This window comes from Sarcophilus harrisii, chromosome 3 (genome assembly GCF_902635505.1).
Source record: "Sarcophilus harrisii chromosome 3, mSarHar1.11, whole genome shotgun sequence".
NCBI classification, from domain to species: Eukaryota; Metazoa; Chordata; class Mammalia; order Dasyuromorphia; family Dasyuridae; genus Sarcophilus; species Sarcophilus harrisii.
Genome location: NC_045428.1, coordinates 324,924,234 through 324,950,674, shown reverse-complemented (window position 1 = coordinate 324,950,674; position 26,441 = coordinate 324,924,234). Strand labels below are relative to the sequence as shown.

General features: G+C 32.4%; 1 long non-coding RNA gene across 1 annotated transcript; it reads right to left on the bottom strand.

Annotated features, from left to right (window-relative positions):
- Positions 1–15,414: 15,414 nt before the first annotated feature.
- On the bottom strand, positions 15,415–24,771 carry LOC116422072. The gene is made up of 3 exons (XR_004232660.1): positions 24,656–24,771; positions 19,458–20,036; positions 15,415–15,475 (listed from the first exon to the last, which is right to left on the bottom strand). It is a non-coding gene; the product is annotated as an uncharacterized LOC116422072 (long non-coding RNA).
- Positions 24,772–26,441: the final 1,670 nt, after the last annotated feature.

Here is a 26,441-nt window from a genome sequence, read left to right as displayed (position 1 = left end):
ATGATTCAAATCCACATTTCTGCTGAATCTCTCTCTCTCTGTTTCTGTCTCTCTCAATCATTCTGTCCATGTCTCTGTCTGTCACTGTCTCTGGCCCTCTCCCTCCCTCCTTCCTTTGCTCTCTCCTCCTCCTCCTCTTCCTCTTCCTCCTCCTCCTCCTCCTCCTCCTCCTCCTCTTCTTCTTCTTCTTCTTCTTCTTCTTCTTCTTCTTCTTCTTCTTCTTCTTCTTCTTCTTCTTCTTCTTCTTTTCTTTCTCTCTCTCTCTCTCTCTCTTTCCTTCTCTCTCTGTCTCTCTGTTTTTCCCTAATAAGTTGTGCTATTTTGGCTGTATCTGACAAAATTTTCATTGTCTAGAATAGCATTTAGAACTTCATATCATTGGCACAACAAAACAAGAAATCAGAGTAAGATTTTAGGTGACACAAATGTTAATTGTTTAAATATTTCACCAATTTGTGATTTAATCTTTTGAGTTTTCCCTCTACCAATATAGATTGTGACTCCTCTATAATTTAGTAGCTGCTGTGATTGAAAAAAAATTTATATAGTGATCAGTAATTCTCAGATAAAATTCTTGAAGTCTATTATCACCCCTACACTTGAAGCTTTCAACTTTGGTAGGAATTTTCAATTTGTTCTCTGCAGAGATTTGCAAAAGATATTAGTGCAGTAGGATTTTTGTGCAGAAACTCACATTGAACACATTTTCTTTTAAAAAAAATCACAATAATTTTCTATGACAGACTAATCATTATGATCCCAATTTTGTAGACATGAAATGATTTACTCAAAGTCACACAAGACTCTAGCCCAGATCTCTCTAACCTGATGTCCTTAGCAGTCTCCTGAATACCACTGTGTCTTGCATATTCTCCCATTACTTAGTGTCCCTTCTCCACCATGCCATACTCATTTTTGCCTCTTTTCCATTTCCATTTTCCCACTTGAAATAGCCTTTCTTTTTGTTTTTCATTTATTTTTGGTTATTATTCCAATTTGAGTTGAAATTAAAATTTTTTCTATGAAGCCATATAGTCTCTTTAAAAACTCTTACAACACTGTAAGATCCATACATATTTTAAAAATAAAATCAGAACTCAGAGATCATCTATTTCAATTATATTTTTCAAATGAAGAAACTGAATTCCAGTAAGGAAAAGTAACATATATGAGGTCATATGGCAAACAAATAACTCAGGTCTCTAACTCACATCTTATTAACTCAAGTCTGTTGCTTTTACTTTTATAATTTATAATACTTAAAAGAAAAGCTTCTCTCTACTACTACTGAACATGTGTTATGGGTATGTCTTGTCTTCATAATTTGCTTATAAGTTCCTCAAAGAGAAGAGGCATGCTTTATAATCCCTATGTCTCATTGACAATGAAAAAGTAGCTATTTAACTGTATTTGAATGAATTAATGAATTTAGGAAAATAAAATGAATGACATAGAATTGCTAGACTATTTTAATATGTATTTTAAGATACTTTCTTCCATTTCACCAAAGAGACAGAGCATGAATTAGATAGAATGATACAGATTCTTTAGTCAAAAATTGGTAATAAAATGGAAGATACTTTAGTTAGCCCTAATTCTCATCTCTTTCTCAAAAATGTTCGAAGTATATAAAATATAACAAAATCATTTCATCAAGCCATTCTCCAATTAATAAATGGTCAAAGGATATGAACAGACAATTTTCAGATGATGAAATTAAAACTATTTCTACTGTTATGAAAGGGTGTTCCAAATCACTATTGATCAGAGAAATGCAAATTAAGACAACTCTGAGAAGCCACAACATACCTGTCAGATTGGCTAAGATGATAAGAAAAGATATAGTGACGAATGTTGGAGGGGATGCGGGAAAACTGGGACACTGATGCATTATTGGTGGAGTTGTGAATGGATCCAGCCATTCTGGAAAGCAATTTGGAACTATACTCAAAAAGTTATCAAACTGTGCATATCCTTTGATCCAGCAGTGTTTCTACTGGGCTTATATCCCAAAGAGATATTAAAGAAGGGAAAGGGACCTGTATGTGCCAAAATGTTTATGGCAACCCTTTTTGTAGTGGCTAGAAACTGGAAATTGAATGGATGTCTACCAATTGGAGAATGGCTGAATAAATTGTGGTATCTGAATGTTATGGAATATTGTTGTTCTGCGAGAAATGATCACAGGATGAATACAGAGAGACTTGGAGAAACTTACATGAACTGATGCTAAATGAAATGAGCAGAACCAGGAGATTATTATACACTTCAACAATAATGTATGAGGATGTATTCTGATGGAAGTGGATATCTTTGACAAAAAGAAGATCTAATTCAGTTCCAATTGATCAATGATGGACAGAATCAGCTACATCCAGAGAAGGAATATGGACTACTTGCATTTTTATTTTTCTTCCCAGATTATTTTTCCCTTGTGAATCAATTTTTTCTTGTGCAACAAGAGAACTGTATGGATCTCCACACATATATTGTATCTAAGATATACTTTAACATGTTTAACATGTATGAGACTGTTTGTCATCTAGGGGAGGGGATGGAGAAAGGGAAGGGAAAATTTGGAACAGAAATGAGTGCAAGGGACAATGTTGTAAAAATTACCATGCATATGTTCTGTCTATAAAAAGCTATAATAAAAAAACAAAAAAAAATTTCAAAGTCTATTTGTAAAGTTTTGAGGATGATACATATGCACACACATACATATACTATACTCTACATAAACATACATATATATTAATACCAAATATTTTAGATATATATCTACAAATAGATACATGCTTTTGTGTCTCTGTATTTCACTCAGAAAAGTACTAAAATACTCTAAGCTCACACATTACTTTGTTTATGGAGATCTTGTCATCCACGTTATCCATGAGAAGGTCACAGGGTCTCACAGTTAGAAGAAATACGAAAAATTATATATTTATTTCTATATCCATCCATCTATGTATACACATTTCTAAAGAATAATGCTTTTTTCTTCTTAACAGTGATCTAATCATGCAACTTATGTCTTATTATACTTTACAGAACTTTCCTAACAGTGATAAAATAATACAAATTTATTCTCACTATACCAAGCTGTACTCATTAAACCTATGTGGTATTTACTTTTTCAGGGTGGGTGGGTGGGTGAACCTAAAAATTAGTGAAAAACAGTGCTTAGAAATCACAAAGGTATAGAAAAAAGAAATTCTTGAGGATATGATTTTTTTAAAGTCATCATCCTCTTCTTCACTTATTGTAGTCAGGACTTTTTATTAGTTTCAAGGAGAATACTTAGTAAAAGCTCAGAAATTTTAAATTCTGCCTCATTAGTGAAAACATAGGATGACTGTAATTACATGCGAGAAAAAAAATAGAGAAATTTAACTATTCTTGCTGATGTTTGGTTACTAAAATTTCAAACATCTGTATATTTTGAAACACCTGTATAAAATCTGCCATGTTATACTCCTGTATCAGATGTTGCCAGAAGAATACAATTCCATACTTAATTATAAAGTTGAAAGAAATCATGTGTCTTGAGAGGCAATTTGATACAATGGAAATAACAGCAAATGATATTCAGGGAACCAAGTGGAATCCACCACCTGTTACCTAGTAATTATATGGTGTTGGATAATTTATGTCAACTCTTAAATCTCAGCTTTTGCATCTGTAAAATGAGTATCATAATAAACTTACTATAGAGTGGTTGTGAGGATCTGCGTTAATGTGGTATAAAAATAAAGCTGTAAAATAATCCTTCTAAGACATTCATTCATAATGCCCAAGATATAAATGATTAGTAGTAGAATTAGAAAAGGAGAATATAATTGTGTGTGTATGTGTTTTTAAATTCCAAATCTAATGCTCTTTCAAGTCTCCTTGATCCCTCAAAAGTCTAAGTGTGAAATTTATTTGGTTGAAGACTGTTGAGGAAATTTTGCAAACATTTTAATGTTATTTTGAATCTTTTATATTCTAATACAATGAAGTGTTGATGCTACTGCTTTCATTTTGTATAATGCAAATTTGCATAATGCAAATTAAAATTATTACTATGATCAAATTAAATTTTGTTCCAATGTACAGATGATAGGCTTATAGATCTTAGAACTGGAAGTGATGTTGATTTATTTTTTCTACTAAATTTATTTATTTTTAATACAAATTACTTGATAAATCATGTTGGAAGAGAAAAATTGGAGCAAAAGAAAAAAAAAAACATAGGAGAGATTAAAAAAAAAAACAGAAAAAATAAGTGAACAAAGCATGTGTTGATTTACATTCAATCTCCTTGGTTCTTTTTCTGGATGCTGATGGCATTTTCTGTCCAAAGTCTATTGGATTGCGTTGGATCACTGAACTGCTAAGAAGAACCAAGTCTTTCATAGTTGATCATTGCACATTCTTGCTATTATTGTGTACAATGTTGTGGTGTTTCTTGGTTCTACTTGTTTCACTCAGCATCAGTTTATGTATATCTTTCCAGGTCTTTCTACAATCAGCCTGTTCATCATTTTTTATAGAACAATAATATTCCATTATCTTCATATATCATCACTTGTTCAGCCTTTCACCAATTGATGGGCATCTATTTATTTTTCATTTCTTTTCTATCACAAAAACAGTAGCTACAAATATTTTTTGCACATGTGGGTCCTTTTCCCTTCTTTATGATTTCCTTGGAATATAAACCCAATGATGGCACTTTTAGGTCAATATGTACAGTTTTATAGCCATTTGGAATAGTTATAAATTGTTCTTCAGAATGATTGAATTATTTCACAATTCCACTAACAATGCATTAGTGTCCCAGTTTTCCCATATCCCCTCCAACATTTATCATTATTTTTTCCTGTCATTTGAGCCAATCTGAGAGGAGTTGGCATCTCAGAGTTGTTTTAATTTGCTTTTCTCTACTCAATAGTGATTTAGAACATTTTTTCATATAACTATAAATGACCAATTTCATGTTCAGAAAATTGTCTATTCATATTATTTGGCCATTTATCAATTGGGGGATGACTTGCACTGTTGTACATTTGACAGTTTCTTATATATTTTAGAAATGAGACCTTTATCAGAAACACTGGCTGTAAAACTTTCTCAGCTTTGTACTTCCCTTTTAATCTTGTATCTATCTATTGGTTTTGTTTCTGCAAAACTTATTTAATTTAAAGTAATCAAAGTTGTCCATTTTGCCTTTTAAAATGTTCTCTAGTTCTTCTTTGGTCATAAATTCCTCTCTTCTCCAAAGACTTGATAAGTAAATTATCCCTTGCTCTTCAAGTTTGTTTATGGCACCATCCTTTATGCTCAAATAAAAACTCTACCATATACCTTATTTTGGTATGGGATGTGATACATAGGCCTATAGCAAGTTTCTCACATTTTATTTTTCATTTTTTGCAGCATTTTTTTGTCAAATGTGAGTTCTTATTCCAGAAGCTGGAGTTTGGGGAGGAAGGGCATTATCATATACTAGATTATTATAGGCCTTGATTATTGTGTCGTGTGTATGCACTGATTCTACCACTCTATTTCTTAACCAGTACCAAATGGTTTTTATGACTGCTGCTTTATAATATAATTTTAGTTGTGATACTGCTAAGCTTTTGTATTTTTTGTATTTTTTTTCGTTTATTCCCTTGATATTCTTGACTTTTTATTCTTCCAGATGAATTTTCTTATTATTTTTCTAGTTCTATAAAATAATATTTTGGCAGCTTTATTGATATGGGACTGAAAATTTAGATCAATTTAGGCAGAATTGTCATTTTTATTATATAACCTCATTCTATCCATGAGCAGATGATATTTTGCAATTGTTTAGATTTGACTTTATTTGTATGAGAAGTTTTTTGGAATAATGTTCATATAGTTCATATGTTTGTCTTGGCAAGTAGAACAGCAAGTATTTTATTTTAATCACTGTTATTTTAAATGGAATTTCTCTTTCTATCCCTTGCTGATAGACATTGTTAGTAATATATAGAAATGCTGATGATTTGTGTAGGTTTATTTTCTATCCTGCAATTTTACTAAAGCTGTTGTTTCCAGGAGATTTTTGGATGATTTTCTAGGATTCTCTAAGTATATCATCATATCATCCTGCAAAGAGTGATGGTTTTATTTCCTCATTGTCTATTCTAATTCCTTTAAATTATTTTTCCTTTTCTTATTGCCAAAGCCAACATTTCTAGTACAATGCTGAATAATTGTGGTCATAATGGATATTTGTTTCATCCCTGATCTTATTGGGGATCCATCCAGTTTCTGTTCATGACAAATCATGCTTGCTGTTGGGTTAAGATAGATACTACTTATTATTTTAAGGAAAGCTCCCTTTTATCCCTATGCTCTCAATAATGCCCTATTTTCAATAGGAATGGGTATTGTATTTTATCAAAAGCTTTTTTCTGTATCTAGTGAGATTATTATATGATTTCTGTTGCCTTTGTTATTGATATGATCAATTATGGTAATAGTTATCCTGATACTTGCCCACAGTAACATCGCTAGTTAGTATCAGAGATAATATTCAGTGTACCATGACCTCTAGTTAGCCTTATTTCTACAAGTTCATACTTTATCTAATTTTCATTTGCAAACCAATAGCTGAGATCTGTTAATTGCTTAGATAGCTGCATGTTGTAATGTAGACACTAGACATTTTTCATAAACTTGATTTTGTCTTTGTGGATGTTTTGTCTCTATTCCTTTTTGGTCACAATGAATTTCTTCCAGGAAACTTAACCTTATACCATAGCTTGAAATAATTAAAATAATGCCAACCATTGAGGAATTCACTATAGTGACAAAGCCCTTTGTGGAACATACATAAGACTGTTTTGTGTCTCTGTATTTCATTCAACAAACACTAAAATAATCTAAGATCACACATTTCTTTGCTTCTACACATTGTATCATCCATATCATAGATCAGTAGAATTTCAGAGTTGGAAGAAACATCAGATATTATTTAGTTAGAGTTTCTTATTCTTTTTTGCTTTACGGATCCCTTTGACAATCTGGTCAAACTTCTCAGAATAATATTTTCAAATGCATAAAATAGAATACATAAGATCAGAAAAGAAACTCTGTGAAGTGAAATATTCTCACTATATAGATATGTAAGTACATGTATGTGTATGCACATATAACATCAACAAAAAGTCAGCTGACTTCCCTTTACTCTTCATATTCTGGTCATGCTCCTCTGTACAGGCTAAGTGTCTTTTTCTTTTTCTTTTCTCCTCCTTCTATTCTTCTGTATAGGATAATGATATCTTCTCCCCTATTTAAAATAAAAAATTCTGAATTAATGTGATTTCGTCAAAACATATCTTCCTAGACTAATTTTCTTTTCTTTTAACAAAATAACTCAGCTAAAAGATCAGGAGAACTGAAGACAGAAGGCCTATATTTCAGCAAAGCTTTATATTCTTTTTACTATGTTTGTGGGAAAGACACAGAGATGTGAGCTAGATAATAATATAATTACATATATTCAGAACAGGTGAGTGAGTGATTGGGCAGAAAGAATAGTTGCTAGTGGATTAATGTCGACTTGGAAAGGAGTCTTTAATGGAATGTCTCAGGTATCTGTCCTTGACCCTGTGCTTTTCAACAGTTTTATTGGTGATTTAGAAGAAGGCAGGGGTGGGTATGCTTGTCAAACTTGCTGATAATGTGAATCTGAGAAGGATAGATAACATGTATTAAAGAGTCAAGACTGGCAGGGGGAAAGTATGACAAGCTATAATAATATGCCAAAATTAATAGGATGAAATTTAATGGGGATAAATTTTTAGATTATATACTTTTTACTCAAATAATCAATTTCATACAGAAAGTCAGCGGCTAGAGAAGAGTTCTTCTGTTAATGATAAGGGGAATCTGGTGGACTATAAGCTTAAAATACATCAGTAATATGACAAGACAGTCAGGAAAGAAAAATGCCAATCTTCTTTTAGTCAGAACTGAGAGAACCACTGTTTCCCCACAAGTGAAAAGATAGACCTACTCTTCTGAGATCTGGCTATGTATTAGGAAGATAATTATATCATGTATTAGGAAGATAATTAATTACTGATAACTTGGTAGGATAGGAAACAAGTTGATGGAATAAAAAAGGGATTCTCTTGAGCTCTCCTAAATTCCTTCCCAAACAATATTAAAATAATGCCTCATGATGAATGGTAGAGCTACAGCATCCAAAAAAAAAAAAAAATAAGGAAGAGATTAAACAATTTTCTAGCCCAAGACAACTTAGCAGGTGAAAAAAAAAAAAAGAAAAGAAAAAGGTCTATCTCATTGAAGTGAGATTGGCATGCAATACAGCACAGAAGATACAAACAAGCCAGGAAATACTCTAGCAAACCAGCAGTAAAGCCCTAAGTTCTCTGAGCGCCAGAATAAGTCAGTGGCTGGCTGCTTACCCCAGCCAAGTCAGTGTAGGCATTGGAGACAAGTGAATTAGCAGCAAACAGTCCCAGAGCTCTCAGTATACAGATAGTAAGAAGGCCAGGCAACTTGTTAGAAGGAGAATACAGGAAAAACTTTGTGAGCAGTAGATGCAAGAGTCTATTGTATTGCTCAAATAGAGATCCCAGAAACAGACTCAGATAATAGTTGTTTTTTTTTTTCTGTTGGAGGAGGACAAGGATATTAGAGTTTGCAGCTGTAGAGGAATGGGAATCTTGGTCATAGATTCAGGGTAGAAAATAATGTTTGTGGTTACTCACAAGAAGGAGCACAGGCTAGGAAAGCAATGACCATACTTTTCTTTAGATCATACCAACTTGGAAAAATCAAAAACTTACAAGTCCCCAGAATTAGTTCTGAAAATTTCAGGGAAAAAATCCTGAAATTTGGGACAGTGCCCTATCTACCAAAGGAGCAGAGTTCAATTTAAACATAAAATTAAAACTTAAGAGATAAGGTAAAAAAGTGAGCAAACACACATGTACATACACACACGCACGTGCACACACACACACACACATAAAGAGAGAGACAGAGAGAAAACTGACTTTAAAAAAATTATTATAGTAATAGAGGAGATCAAACATAAACTAAGAAAATGATAGACATGTTCAAATGGCTGCATGTAAAACCTTAAAGAAAAATGTAAATTGGTGCCAAGTCCTAAAAGAACTTATGCAATTACTCAAGCAGGATTTGAAAAATAAAATTAGAGAAGTAGAAAAAATGGGAAAAGAAATAAGAGTGGTGTAAAAGAATCATGAAAAAAAATCAACAAGTTGATAAAGAAAAAAATTAAAAGTTAAAGATATACCAAAATTTACTGAGGAAAAAAAAATTCATAAAAAGTAGAATTGGCCAAATTAAAAAAGAGGTGCAAAAACTTACTGAATACAATAATTTCTGAAAAATTAGAACTGGGTAAATGGAACCTAATGACTTCATGAGATATAAAGAAAAAATAAAATAAAAAGGATGAAAAAAAAAGAAAATGCAAAATATCTTGTTGGAAAAACAACTGACTTGGAAAATAGGAGGTGAGATAATTTAAGAATTATTAGATTATCTAAAAACCACAAACAAAAAAAGATCTTGCAAAGAATTATCAAGGAAAACTTCCTTAATATCCTAGAACCATCGGGTAAAGAATTCACTAATTACCTTGAAATCCCAAGATCCCAAAGAGATCCCAAAATGGAAACTCCTAGTAGATTATAATCCAATTCCAGACTTCACAAGCCAAGGAGAAAATACTGCAAAGCAATAAGAGAGAAATAATTCAAATATCATGGAGTTACAGCTAGCATTTACACAGGTTTTAGCTGCTTTTATGTTGAAAGATCAGAGGACTTCAAATATGACATTTTGGAAAGCAAGGACATTAGGTTTGCAATGAAGAATCAATCATCAGAAAATAAAATGAGTATAATCCTTAAGGAGGGAGAAAAATAAAGGATTATAAAACATTCCTAATGAAAAACAAAAATTGAATAGAAAATTTGATTTTCAAATACAATACTGAAGAAAATTATAAAAAAAAAATCAAAGTGAAAAGAGGAAAAGAGTAGATATTAAATAAAGTTAAACTATTTATATTGCTATACAAGAGGAAAATAATTGCAACTCTTAAGAACTTGAGTTAGAAAGAATATATAGAGATGCTGGTATAAATTAATTATAATGTGATGATATCCAAATAAACAAAATTAAGGGACAAGAAAGAGGAATACAGTATAAAAAGGGGAAAGGAAGAGGGAGAATGCATAAATTATCTTGTGTATAAGAGATATAAAAGAACTATAACAGTAGAGGGAAATATGGGAGGAGTAGAAATGTGAACTTGAATTGAATTGAATACACTTGAACCTTACTCTCATCAGCTTTGACTCTAAGAAGAGATTACATACATACTCACTTGGGAATATAAATCTATCTTTTCCTAAAGAGAAGTGGGAGAGGAAAGTGATAAAGAAAGGGGGGTAGCTGATAAAAGGGTATAGGCAGTTTGAAGTAGACAGTAGTCAGAAGCAAAACAAACAGAAGCAAAAAATAAATAAATAAATGAGAGAGAGAAAAAGTAAAACTAAAAGATAAAGAGAGGAGTACAAATGGACAAAAGTGGGATCAAGGGAAATATACAGTAATCATAACTGTAAATGTGAATGTGGTGAACTTGCCGATCAAGTGGAAACAGCAAAGGGGATTCAAAATCAGAATGCTACAATATATTGTTTATAAAAGAAAAACACTACTTGATCCAGAGACACACATAGTAAAGGTAAGAATTGGAGCAGAATCTATAATGCTTCAACTGAAGCTAAAAGAATAAATGGGTATAGGAATCATGATTTCAGACAAAGCAACAGTAAAAATAGATCTAATTAAAAGAGATAAGGAAGGAAATTACAGCTAACTAAATAGTAGTATAAACAATGAAGTAATGGCAATATTAAGTACTAAATGGTATAGCATCCAAATTTTTAAAGAAGTTTAATGAGTTACAGAAGGAAATAGAAAACAAAATTATACTATTAATGGACTTCAAATTTCTCCTCTAAATACTAAATAAGTTTAACCAAAAAATAAACACAAAAGAAGTTACAGAGATGAACAAAATTTTATTTATTTACCTATTTTGGTTCTGCTCTAAAGTTTCCTTTCTTTATTTGAAACTTAAATAAAAAATTGAAAAAGAAGAAAAATAACAAAAAAGAAAAAATATCTACATCTAGCATCTAGCATCTATCTCTCTATCTAAAGCCATATTACACTTCTTTATCATGTTTCTCTGAAAGTGAATAACATCATCCATACTTTTCAGAATTCACCAGTTCATAATTTCCTACAGCTCATCAATATTTTAACCTTATATTATCTAGCTATTTTAAATAGTCTAAAATAATATTGATTAATAAGGCTGATACATTTTGTAGTTTCCCTATTTTTCTCTTTTAGTTTTAACTTTGAGATCAGTGGTGGTTACCTCTGATTTTTTTTCCTAATAAATTCTCCTCCTGATCATTATTATTGTTTTGTGTGTGAGAGAGATTTATCTTCTATTCCTGCTGACTCCTCTGCTTTACTTCTACTAGGTACCTTGCCTTGTTATTACTTAATGTACCTTGCCTGCAAGGATCCCTGACTTAACTGCTCTCCCCATCCTTTCCTTCCTTCTTCATCACATTCCCATCAACCTACACTCATTCCATTTCTGTTAGTCTATATACCTTTCTGTACCTCTTTTATTCTATTCCCTGCTTCTATTTCTTTATAAATTTAGAAGTCTTTTATAACCTTGTAGATATATCTGTATTTTCCCTTCTTTAACCCATTTTTGACATGAGTTGGATTCCAGAAATATAAGCCTTCCTCACCCATCAAATTTCTCTGTGTCAGTTCTTGCTCTAGTACTCATTTGTATATCATTACTTTTTAAAAATCTTTTCCTACATGCCTTTGCTTTTTAGAATCACAATATATTCATCTTTACCCTAATCTTTCTTTTGAAGTACCAATTGCTAATGACAATCCTAGACATATGATTTACATTTCCATGTATAAAACAATTTGTCCTTAATGAGTTTTCTGAAATGCCTTTGATGTTTCTCTTGGATTATATTTATATTTCTCTTGAATCTTATATGTCATATTTTCTATGAAGTTCAGGTCTTTTGCAATAAAATCCTGAAAGTCTGGCAATTTCTTGAATGTCTATTGCTTCACTTTGCTAAGTATGATATTTTTAGTCATAACCCTAATTCTTTTGTTTTTTGAAATAATTTACAACTTTATCAATGTAGGGTTATGTAGGGTTATCAATGTAGGATATAAAATAAATTCACTTATATTATCTGCATTTATATATATATATATATATATATGCATATGTTATTGATATTTCACACCTTTGAGATTGGCTAATTTGACAGAAAATGAAAATGACAAAGTTAGTGGGGATGTGAAATTGGAACATTAATTCACCAATGATAAAGTTGTGAACTGATTCAATAATTCTTGAGAGAAAAGTTAGAAACATGCCCCCCCCACAAAAAAGCTATAAAACTGTGCTTACCACTTTTCTTATTTGAAAAGTATTATTAAAATTAATTTTCAAGTATGAATTTTTATTATTCACACCCATACTTTAAATAAAAGTACAAAAGAAAATTTTAATTATTTTGGTAAAAGCTGATGTTGATATATATATCTACACACACATATGTCCATATATAAGCACATATGTCAAATTATGGATTAAGGATTATGACTTTAAAAAATTCTTGAAAACTAATTTATTTTTTATTTTTCCAAAGTCCTCTTAATCAGTCTCCTTATAGATTAACATGGAAGCCTAAAAGAGGTGCCTGAAATTGGCAAATTGCTGAAACCAAATCTGACCTCCCAGTCTTTCACTTTAATTCATTTTGTTTGATTTATTTAATATTAGTCTTCAGTAATATTCAAAGAACAATTTTTATTTTTTTTTAATTTTTGAGTTCTAGGTTCTTTTCACTTGAGATGGCAAAGAATTGAAAATTATGGTGCCTATCTGTTAAGAGACAAGTCAATTCTCTGCGAGCCTCCACGACTGTGGATCATAACATCTGAAGAAGTTGTTGACACAGGTGTTGGAGACTGGGAATGAGATAAATTGGAGACAGAGGGAAGAGGAGAGAGGTCAGATAATGCAACTGCCTCTCAGTCTTCTTTTATCACCCTCTCACATGAGGAGATCCATTCTACAGGTCTGGGTTGAATCTCCAGCAGCCACTGTCAGGTGGCTCCCATGTATTCCAGCAGCTCTCCCATGTATTCTAACATATGGCACCAGAACATGGGGTAGAAGATAAGAAGAATTACAAGAAGAACCACAGCTGTTTGTGAAAAGGATCCTTCCAGAGTTAAGGAAGAAGAGCCCCGATAAGACATTTTTAGTTGGGGTAATTAAATGGGTATATTAAAGGGCCGAGCCAGTAGACTGATGAGAGACTTAAATGCCTGTCCTGATTACAATCTTCTCCACTGGAAAGTTTACCTTGATCAATACCTGCTATAACCATCTAGAAGTGATAGTGCTGCTTGCATTTTATTCCTCAGTGTGCTGACCATGCTGTGAAGGGAAAATAAAAGCAAAAAACAAAAAACAGGGAATTGTTAAGGGACAGGTCAATTCCGTGAGAGTGTCCACAGCTGTGGATCATAACATCTGAAAGAGCTGCAGGACAACCTTTTGCTGACACAGATGTTGCAGACTGGGAATGAAATAAATTGGAGGCAGAGGGAAGAGAAGAGAGGTCAGACAACACAATGACCTCTCAGTCAGAGAACAGCAATAGCCTCAGTCTCCTTTTATCATCTTCTCACATGAGGAGACCCATTCTGGGTTGGATCTCCAGAATACCTGTCAGGTGGCTCCCATGTGTTCCAGCAGCATTCCTGTTATTCCAACACTTATCAATTGGGGAATTGCTAAACAAGGGAATATGATTAAAATGTTATAGTTTTGCACTACAAGAAATGGCAAGCAAGTTAATAGCAGGAAAAAAAACATAACTGGAAATATTACATTAACTGATCAGAATGAAGTGAGTAGAACCAGAACATTATAAATAGCAACAACAGTATTTTATGATGATTATTTGTGAATGGTTTAGCTATTCTCAACAGTACAATGACCCAAATGCTCTAAAGGCTTCATGATTAAAAATGCTATCCATCTCCAAAATAAATGATAGAATCTGAATGCAGATTGAAGGTTACTATTTTTCACTTTAATTTTTCAGGAATTTTTCTTTTCTTTTCTTTTCTTTTTTTGGTTGTTGTTGTTGTTGGGGTTTTTTTGTTTGTTTTTTTGGTCTGACATATATATTTATAATATGACTAAAATATTGGAGAATTTTTATTTTAATTTATATTACAACTTTTGTTTTGTACAACAGGGAATAAATTGAATAAGGAACAATAGTTAACAGTTAAAATGTGGCTAGCTTACACTTCATTTAAGTAATTGTTTGTTTTATGATTTTGTGGTCTTTATCAATAAAGGTTTTCAAATGAATCCTGGGTGATCACAATTAAATACTGATTAATGTGAATAAGGAATCATATGAGATAGTTGCATTATTCAGATTTGTACTATTTGAAGTTATAATTATATGTAAAAATTAGAATCCTTTTCCCGTGCCTGATGGAAATAGGCAGTATGAATTTAGAAAATGCAAACACATCATTGGATTTATTCAGTATCTCAATATACCTTTTGGGAATGTTAAAGAAAAGATTGTTATCCAGAATTCTATGAAATTTGTGGCCTTTATAATCCTTTCAAACACTGACAATGGGAAAGGAGGACATAATTTGTACAACTTACATTTTGTGAGATCTAATTACAAAGAGTTTGGAGAAAGGATTTGAACGGTCCAATGACTTAATATTATACATAGCGAATCAATCCAAAATATTTAGGCTTATTGTCATCAATAATAAGATATTCTGGTAATAATAATTTTTAATGTCCAATAATTTAAAAAATCCAAATATTATTGGATAGTTGTACAAAAAGGCTTATCCATTTCTTTAAATTTCATTCAGCAATCAGAACTACCTCTATTTTTTTTTTTTTTTTTAGCAATCTGGGACATAGTTCTCTTTTCCTCTTGTAAGGGATCAACTAAATGTTTTATATCACCTCTGGTTTATAGATTTCTTCCTATGGATATATTATGTTCTTAATAATAAACACTTTATTGTTTCTTTTGAAAATGATATATACTTTTAAAATCATATTCCAGTTATCATCTAATAAATAGCAGTACTTTTGAAGTGGAATTTTCCTCTTTGCTTTGATATCTAATCTACCTTGCTTATTATCCATACTCTAAAGATTTGTGTATAGTTATCTAAAGAAGGGGGGTTTTCAGATATTACCTGCTGAGTATTCTTGTATGAGACAACTAAAATTCTTCCTAGGATCTGTTCTCTGAAACAATAACAATAATAAAAGAATTAACAACAAGCTATCAATATAATCTTGCTTTCTTTATTGAAAAGGTGATGAGTATTTCCTCAAGGTGAAAGTTGAACCTATGATAAAATAAAATATAAGGAAAATGGCAGATTGCTAATCTTCTAGCTGTTGTATTGTGAGATTCAGAGACATAATTATGAAGAGAAGGAGGAGGAAGGTCTGATTAGGATGGTTGTATAGGAAGGCTTATCAAGTAAGATATTTTAAAGATTTTCTGGATCATAGTCTTAACACACAGGCAAAGGCTGTTTCAGGGCAATAGTCAAGAGACAAGATGCTAAGACCAGAGATATCTAAAGAGGGTTTTTGTATTCCTTCTTCTGGCCTCCATATGAGCACTTGCCTTGCTAGTGTTCTTTGTAAAATATCTTTGCAGCAAATATACATTTGACAATAAGGTAAAGTGGGAAGAAGACCATTAATTAATTAATTAATTTCACTGCATTTTTACTTTTATTCCAAATTCTCTGAGTAGCTTTTGACACTTTGTTTACCATTTCCAGAGCCCAGTTTTCTTAGTTATAAAATGCAATGGTTTTTGTTTGTTTGTTTGGAGGGTTTATGTTTTATTTTGTTGTTGTTGGGAGGAGAACTGGTGGTGATATAAAAAACATAAACTACCAGTCTTCACCTTCAATCACTGTGCATCTCATTTTTTCTCACTACTTAGCAGTCAGTTTACCACCCATTTCTTTCTGATCCTTTAATGTAGTCAATATCTTGGTTATTCACTTATTTGCTAAACTTTGGGACATTTCTCTTTTCTTGAGGCAATTAGGTTAAGTGATTTGCCCAGGGTCATACAGCCAGGAAGTGTTAAGTGTCTCAGAGCATTTGAACTCAGGTCCTCCTGACTTCAAGGCTGGTGCTCCATCTGCTATACAAACTAGCTACCCCGGGACATTTTTTCTATAACCAAGTTTGGTTGTTTATTCAATCTTAGAATAAAATGACTTCCAGCTCTAAACAGATGAGATTATGACTGTATGATCTATAAACACCCTTACCTTTCAGGTACAGCTGACTTTCTTGGTCTTAGAATCTCTTTTATTCCCTTTGTTCTGTTGACTCCCTCTTCAATATTATATGACAGAGGAGTATCTTAAAAAATATGAGGATCATTGATTTATTTAAAATCATGTAACTGTTTCATGGTTTGTCAGGAACCTAAATCCTAAAGTTCTAATAAGTGATCTCATTCAAATTGGTAGTTATAAATTTAATTTGAGGATTCAGTGGTTTGAGCATGCTTCCATTTGATATTTAATGGAAAGCATTAAAAGAAACAAAAGAGTTACTGAACATCTGACAACTCTTATAAATTCTTTAATAAGGAAATAAAATTATACTAAATATCTGAATAAATGTTTGTTTTATAAAAAGTTAAGGGAAACTATATATGACAAAGTTGATTCATATTTATTTCCAACTCTGAAGAGTGGTTTTGGTAAATTAAGTGACTTTGAACTCACAGAATTTGTTTCACTTGATAATCACAATTTGTAGCAATCAGTTTCATTTTTATTAGGATTATATATGGGATAGGATATATATATTCATCCAAATTTTAGACAGATGACCCAGGAAATGATCTGGTCTTATCATCAGTAAACATTGTCTTATGATCACATTACCCCCAAATAATTGGTCATTTCCTTTCTATAATAGTTCCTTCCTCTTCCTCCATTTCTCTTCAAGTGAATTTAATCTTTGACAAGTTCAAAATTTCTCTCTATAGCAATATTCTCTGAGGTTTCAGTTTTGTGAATTCTTAGGGAGTTCAGACTATTTTAAATCATGCTCCTAGATAGTTTTGAAGCATTGATCAAAATGGTTGCAAAACTTTGCATCTGAAGTATTTATTTATTCCTCTTTTTCCTAGTCTCTCAAAAAAAAAAAAAAAAAAAACACCACAAAAACAAATCTCTAAATAAATAAATCTGGAAGAGGAAGACCCTCAGGGTTTCTGGTCATAACAGAAATGATTGCTGTTTACATCCAATCTGAGTCAATCAAGACCCAAACAATGACCAAATGGGGCTTGGTGTAGGACCTATTGATAGCCAATAAGAAAAGATGTTCAAGAGTCAGCTAGTTTGGGCAATGGTTAGAGCACCAGCCCTGAAGTCAGGAGGACCTGATGTCAAATCTGCAGGATTTTAACTTACATGTATAACCCTGAGCAAGTCACTTAACCACAATTGCCTCAGGAAAAAAAAAAGAAAATACGTTCAATGTTCATGCATCTAATCAATTTCTTATCTTCACTCTTGCTATGTCATCTAATGAGAGTTACAACAGATTCCTTCCAAAATACTTTCCAAGTCTGGCTTTCTGTTGAGTTCCTCATTAGTCATATTGTCCTGTGGAAAAGGTTTACTCAACCAATACATGCTTGGTTATAACAAACCTCTGTTCTTTGTGCTTTGTTGTGAGCCTGCATTTAAACTAGTGGAGGCAGTATTGTGGAGCTGAGTGTATTGGCCTTCATTTTCATAGATGTTCCCTCAGTGCCTAGAATCTTTTCACCCTGGAATAAGTTCTTCAGTGCTGACTCTTTTCTCTTACTATTAATTTCTTCTAGGGACATCAATTTGTAGAATGAGCCAAGCTCAACTCTGTTTAATTACCCTCCTGGCTCTGTTACTGATTCTCTGGATTTCAACTTGTATCTTTACAGATATATCTTCTTTTTGTCCTTCTATTTTCAACTTCATTTTATATGTTGTTTTTCTGGACTGATTATAAAGTCCTTGAATGGAAGGACTCCCTTGCTTTTTGCTTATATTTGTAATCACCAGCACTTACACACAGTGCCTGCCTGGACCATAGTAAGTGTTTAATATGAGCTTGTCACATGTCTTCATCTATCTTCCCTCTTTGCTCTTGTTTAAGGGTTTTATTATTTCAGAAACATATGACAAATATAAAATATTATTAGCATATGAAATACACAGAAATATTTACATTTTTTATTTAGGATGCTCTGAACAGAAACCTACCTCAGTGTCAGACAGGTCTGGGTTCAAGTCTAGCTGACTGCATAATTATGGAAAGCACTTACCCTTTCAATCAATCTGACAACTTTCTACGGCTATACTTTATGGAGCAATTACCAATTTCCATTAGTAGAGGGAGTTTTTCCACTATATTAACAAAAGCACAAGTCAGTATCTCCCTTCCCCCAAAATGAGAAACCATTATTGTCATCATAAGAATGTGGTATCTCAATTCAGTTTTCCTTATGTTGAGCTCTAGAAATAAAAGAAGACTTTATAGATATGCTTCATATTGAAACTACTTGTAGCAATCCAAAAATCTATTTTTTAAAACAATCAAGTTTTAGGGAAGCAACAAAATTTGGCACTGTTTTTAAGTAGAGAAAGTCTGTAAGGTCTGGAAAAGAAAAGCTCATAGACATTAGCTAAAATAGGGGGAAAAAAAGGTTTACCTTGAGCCATACAAGCTAGGTCAGAAAATAAGTAAAATTTGACACAAATTCTAATACAAAGTAAGCAAGGTTATTTGTTTTCTTCTTTGTTTTATTTTGCCTGCTGAGTTTATGTGGCCCTGGATCAATTGGAGCTGATTATGTAGAGAAGGCTAAAGGTCTTTAGCTATGCCCTACTCCTGATTGAGACTTTAATCCCAGGGCTGATAGTTATATTAATTCACAATGTTATTCTTTGGAAGTATGAGATTCTATTGACTCTCTTCCAAGAGGATACTTCATTAAATAGAGAATATATTAGTTACAGCTAGTGATTCCATTTCATTGCCAACTGAAAACCACTTTTTTTTTTTTTTTTTTTTTTTTTTTTGTGGTGGGGATGGTGGTGGGTGGGGATTCTGTTCAGTCATATATATATATTTTTGGATTCCCCAGCTAAAGAAAATGTTCTGCCATGAATTTAGTACAAATTTTTCAACTTACCATCACCCATACTACTTTGAGGCAGCCTTAGTAATGCCACTTCAGAGACTGGGATAATGAGAACAGCAATTATTATTTTATGCATTTAATCTTCTTCAGTCTCCATTTGATTTCAAGCAGCTCTTGCAAGTCTTCAGGGTTTCCATTCAGGGTAGTTCATTTGTACTCTTCTTTCCTTTGGCTTTTATGAACGACAGTGACATTTTAACAGCCTCCCTTGAGGACTAGCAGAACATGCAAAGTTCAATCATTCCCAGGTGTTTAATTCCAGCCTTCCCAGAAGGACAAGGTTCTATAGAGAAAGCCAGCAGTCCTAATCCCCTAATCATTCTTTTCTCCTGTTTCTTCTACAGTTTTCCTCAGGGCAGGGTAATCCTGGATGAATGAGAAACTTTCTTTCATGGGGACTTATTTTCAGTGCTTAAGGTTGCTTTCAGGCATAGAGTTAATTGTAAATTTCATCTAATTTTTGGCTGAATTTAAAGGACTGAGATGTTTCTTTCAGTGAAAAAGTAAGATGAGGTTTTCATTATCAATGCATTGTGGAGCTGGACATGTTCTCAGCGGTCTCAAAAGAATCTAGAAAAATCATCCAGTGAAATTTATTACTCCTGGAGAGATTTACTTATACTAGTGACTGCATTTTAAGATAAATGGAAATAATATCAAGGTAGCACTTAAAAATAATAGCAACAACAACAACATTATTATAAGAGTTTAAATGAGTTAAAGATTAAAAAATCATTTAGTCCAAAGATGCTGACCCAGAGAAATATGACCAGGGTAACTTAGAAAATAGCAGAGATAGAGTTTGAGCAAACTCTAACTACATATTCAGTACTCTTTCATTTTATTACATAGTCTCTGAAAACAACAAAAACAGCAGCTACTATTACTTTAGGTAATAAATAAAACCTGAGTCTAACTGTAAGGTTAGCTTGATCACCACTTTATCCTAATTTCTCTCTCTTCATCCTAGCACACTTATACACAGGAAAATCTCATTTAAGTTCCTCCCCTTCACTGTCCTCCCTTCCACCCACCCAGCATGTTATGCTTGTTACTGACTCTGTGGACTTATTAATGTCTTTCCCTTAGGATGAAACATCTCACTTCTCTGTATTAATTTAAACCCTACTCATCCTCTAAGTCCCAGATCATCTCCTTTACATCTTTTATTGGATGAAATTATGTGTTTTAATCTAATCCTTTGATAAGAATGTAACATGTAGCAATAGACTAATATTCTTGTTAAGACTATAAAGTTTATTAACTAGAAGGATGTGGGGAAATTTTGACCAGGACTGTATGTGACATCAGCCATATTTGAGAATATTGTTTTATTGAGTGCTTATAGCCTTTTCAAGGCTACTCCTTTTTAATGAGAATCACTTCCTTAGTTTTTTCAAAAGAATTTTTAACACAGTTGGTATTGGGTCTATATTATGTGACAGTCTTAAAACTGATGAAAAATTATACATATAAAATCACTAGATACTTATCTACAATGGAGCAAATATAATATTTTAATTTATTTTTTCCTTGAAATGACCAACCAGTAGTTTGTACATACATTCATAGTCATTCTTTTTGCCTGCAGAATGGGGAAAGATGGGCCAAATTCATTATGTTTAAATTTAATAGGGAAAATAAAGTCCTGCATCAATGTTCAAAAAAATTCATTTGCAAATCTGATTAGTTTGAAGAAAAACAAAAACATTATAGCAAAAATTCAGACTGTTTTAGTGAATCAAAAGCTCGATATGAGTAAATAACATGAGACCAAAAATGATCTTATTTTGCAATTATTATTGATGAAATTTGGCACCAAATTTTGAGATCAGGGTAGCAGTTGATAGTTCAAAATACAAGATACAAGACACATGTGAAGAATACACAACAGCATAGTCTTTGTCAAAAGGTACCTCTATTTATGAGAAGAGGCTATAGACAAAATGAAGAGGTAAAATAGATATGAAATAGATTCAGGAGAGCATATAGGTAGCAAGGAAAGGGATTTTTAACAATTAACAAAGGAAAAGACAAGTTCCCTAATGGAACTCAAAAGCAACCAGAAGAAAGGGAATATGCCATGAAGTGGGAATATGGCATTAGCTGGTAGGCTAAATTCATAGAGGAGTTAGGCAGATTAAACTCAAAAAGGGTTAACAAGGGAAGGGGATTACACCATTGCTTGGTGGACTAACCTTCAAAGGAATTTAGTACCCTAAAAGAGTTATTTATAATGAGGAAGACACTATAAGACATGGGGAGGGAATGAGAAGAAAGATACCAAGAGGAAGAACTCTGGCAGGCTAATCCCAAAAAGGATTCAACAAGATGGTGTGGGCTATGGACAGATTTATAGGAGAAATTTAACCTTAAAGTTTTGACATCATAACTTGGCTTTCTGATTGAATACTGTAAGGTGGGGTTTCTCAAGATCTTCACAGGGGTGGGACTGTAAGGCAGAGCTGATCCCCATCAGTGTCTTTCCAGGTTTGCCTCAGGAAATATCATAATCTTATCACTACTTCGGCTTTTTCTGCCAACCCCACCTAGTTACCTAGTGCCCCATCAATTATGAGTATATTTTCATTGAAAGCTAGCATTTTTATAGCATTTTATTTTATTTATTTACATTTTTAAAATAACAGCTTTTTTATTTTTTGAAATACATGAAAAGATAGTTTTCAGAAGTCAATCTTGTAAAACCTAATGTTCCAAATTTTTCTCCTTCCTTCCTCCTCCCCCCTTCCCTAGACACCAAATAATCCAATATAGATTAAATTTGTGTGCTTTTTCATATTTCCACATTTATCATGCTGCACAAGAAAAGTCAGATCAAAAAAAGGGGAAAAATGAGAAGAAAAAAAAATCAAATAAGCAAACAACAAAGGTGAAAATACAATGTTGTGTTCCACATTCAGCCCCCATAATTCTCTCTCTGAATGGCTCTCTCCATCATAAATCTATTGGAACTGGCCTGAATGAGATAGTACTTTAAAGTTTATATTACACATACATACATAAGTAATATAAATATGCTATAGCTAGCTAGCTAGTTAACTAAAAATTAAATTAATACTCACAAAAACTTATGAAGTAAGTATTTTATTTTCCCCATTTTATCAATAAGGAAATCTGGGAAGGATCTTATTTAGACTTTTTTTTTTTTAACTGTAGATTCTTTGCTTCAGTTGCTACCTAGCCTTAATCACTGAATGGGGATGGCTTCAGTCAAACTGAGATCTGTAGATCTTAGCTTAAAAAGGCCAAGGTCTTTATATATGTTTTTACACATAATTGTTTGTATGTTGTCTATCCTATTGGTCACAATGCTTGGAACAAAGTTGTTTAGTCATTTCAGTCATGTCTTCTTTTTGACCCCATTTGGGGTTTTCTTTGCAGCAGTTTGCCATTTCCTTCTCCAACTCATTTAATAGATGAGAAACTGAGATCACAACGGGTTAAATAACTTGTCCAGTGTCACACAGCTTGTTAAGTGCTTAAAATAAGATTTGAACTCAGGTCTTCAGCTCTACCCAGTTGCCTAGAACCTTGTAAGTACTTAATAAATGTTTATTGATTGACTGCCCTATAAGTACTACATAGCTAGCACTATACCTAGCATGCCACCTAGCTGGCTAATACATTCTTATGAAGAGGAACTAGAAAACCAATTATATTCTTACTTTCTTTAACTCTGGCTGCTGCATTTTAGAAAAATCATTGACAGGCTACAACCGTCATAGAGAAGTATAATGAAGATAAAGGGGACATAAAAGAACTGAAATATCTGGGGATATTCATTATGGGAAAGATAAAATTTGGAAGTTATGACATTGTCTTCAAATATGTTGTTAGGGTATATTGTGAAAAAGGAATTTTTAAACAGTCCTCAACTCTTTAAGACAGAATTAAGAACAATAAGCATCAAGAGTTATAGAAATGCAGATTTGATTTATAAGCAACAATATTGTCTCATGAAAGTTGTCCAAAAACAAAATAGTTTACTTTAGGAGCAAGTGAGTTCCATGTCATTAGAATTGTGCAGGCAGTCAACAAGAATTTATTAAGTGTTTAATATGTGTTAGATTCTATAATAAATGCTGGATACATACAAAAAAAGACAAAAACCATTGCCTTCACAGAGGTCAAATTCTATGGGATAAACAATATGCCCCCCAAAATATACATATAATATACAGGATACATTGAAGGGAAGCTCAGAAAGAAGAAACATTAGAGGTCTTTGATCAAAAGGTGAATGGTAACTTGTTGAGTGGGAAAGTTATTAAGTTTCAATTAAGTTTCAGCTTCAGGTAAAACTTTCAGTAAAAGACTTTTGCAGTACGCTCTACCTCTAAAATTAGATGATGATTTACTTAAAAATAAGCCACCAAGCTGGGGCTTTTCAAATAACTAACAAAGCATCTTTTTTTTTTTTATCTGACTGCTCACAAAGCCAACAACCTTATATAAATGTATTAGTCAATCAGCATTATTAATCTTCCTAAGTGCTAGGCATTGTGCCAAGTGTTCAAAATACAAATAGAAACAGAAAGTCAGTATTGTCAAGGAGTTTACATTCAAATCAGGAAAGACAACATATAAAAGGAAATGAAAGTAAGGAAACTTAGTTTGCTTGAGAGCCCTCCTTAAATTTTGGGAAAATGTAGGAAGAGCTTAGAGAAAGGCTATAGAGGCAAAGTGCTTCTAATATATGAATTCCAGTATTCCAGGGAGCAACAAGGATGAAGAATTTTCTGAGGTGAAGTAGAAAAAGTCAATAATACAACCTAAAAAAACATGCATGAATAACTTATAATAATCATTCTAATTTAAGAAGTATTTATAGATAACTATCATGTATTTTGTTTTCTTTTTTATTTTCTTTTTAATTTTGGAATAAAACATGCATTTCCATAACATAATTAATAAAAGATAATTGCACATGAAATTGCAAGTCTATTTTATATAACTTGCCATTCTTTTAAAACATACAATAAAGTTATCATGTACATTTCTCTCTCTGCTTTTTTCTTCCCCAACCCCCAATTCTGTCCTAGAAACAGCTACCAATAGACACAAATAAGTATATCTATATACATAAAATTATTCTATTTTCTGTTGCTATAAAAAGTTTTAAAGAGAAAGAATTCCATAAAACAACAACTATTAAAACTACTGCTTACTCTCAGTCCAGAATTGAAGAGAATCAGCTTTCTGACAACTGGATTTTGCCAGAGGATTGAGTCTCAAGGCGTTTGGAGTAAATGAGAAAGGTGTAAATGTGGTTGAAGAATTTTCTTTTGGCATTTCTCCTGAGAAGCAGTCAAAGCATTATCAACTTTGGAATGCCTCACCTGGAGATAACAAAGAACATTCTGGGCTCTCCTTATAGATTCCTTTCCCCACCCCCACCCCCCACCCCCAATATTAGAGTAGTACAATGGGAAAAGATCAGCCAAAGGAAAAAAAATATTATTTTAATGTGGCAATTATTGTCATATACCTTTGGACAGATACATATAGAATTCAAAATCTCAATTTTTATACTACTTGGAGAAATGGCATATACTTTATGTAGAAAACAAATGAAATTACTATATAAACATAGCTAATTTTATTGTCTAAAAACTTTAAAAATAAAAAAAAATAAAATAAGTCAAAAAAGTATTGATAAAGATTGTAAGGGCTCCAAGATTTAGGAGAAAGGAAATAGCTATGTGGATTAATGTAGTTAAGTGAACCACCATGGAAAAAGATTCCAAGCTGAACCTTGAAGTATGGATAAAATTTACTTAAGCTAAGAGGAGACATGAACACAATTTCTACAAGGAAAACAGAATAAGCAAAAGCCTGGAGACATTGGGGGAGAGGAGAAAGATAAAGTTATTCCTCCTTTCTTTCCTTTTTCTTGAAATATAATTTGATAATACAGCATTGAAATTGTAAACCTTTCTAGAGCAACTCTCCTTGCATGGTGACTGTTGAAAATCATTTAAGACCTGAACTATATTTGTGCAAAGATTTTGTTTTTATATAGAGTATTGTTTCATTGGAGACATTGGATTGGTATATTGTACTTAAAACTATTTAACAAAAGTTCAGTCTCATTGAGATCTTAGAGACCCAAAGTGAAACCACACTTCTCTATCTAATCTATTGAAAATGTTCTTGGAATTTAAAGATTTATCAAAGGTATTTCTCTGCATTAGCACTTTTGCCATGAGAGAACTATTTTTTTCATAATGGGGTAAAAAAACAATGGTGTTGACTTTGGATATTTTATTGTTACAATAGGTTCATGTCTATGTAGTGAATCTCAAAGCTTAATGTTTGTGAGAAGTACTTCTATTATTGTATTTTTAATTTATGCATATCATTTCTCCAACTTAAATGGAAGTACCTTCAGAATAACTAATTCCTTTGCATCTGGTAGGTGCTTTGTACATTTTGTGTACTGAAGCATTCATCTTCAGCCCAATAACCTACTAGAGAAAGGGCAGAATTTGATTTGAGTAAGGATGTGGTTGTGATTGAAATAATGGATATCACAAGTTCTTAGGGATAGTTACTTTTACCTCTAAAATCCTTCAAACAGTTTTCAAAAGCTCATAATCAAGCAAGAGGCCACTCCTCTTAGTAATATTTCTGGCTGTTTTTCTTTTCTTTTTTTTTTCTTTCTTTTTGTTTTTTAATCTTTAATTATAAAAGGAAAACCATGGGAGAGAAAAAAATAGAAAAAAAAGAAGTGAACATAATGTGAACATAGATTTACATTCAGTCTTCATTGTTCTTTTTTCTGGATTACAGATGGCATTTTCTATACAAAGTCTATTGAGATTACTTTGGATTACTGAACTACTAATAAAAATCAAGTCTTTCATAGTTGAGCATACATTTTGCTATTATTATGTACAATGTGTTTTTGGTTCTGCTTGCTTCACTCAGCATCAGTTCATGTAAATCTTTTCA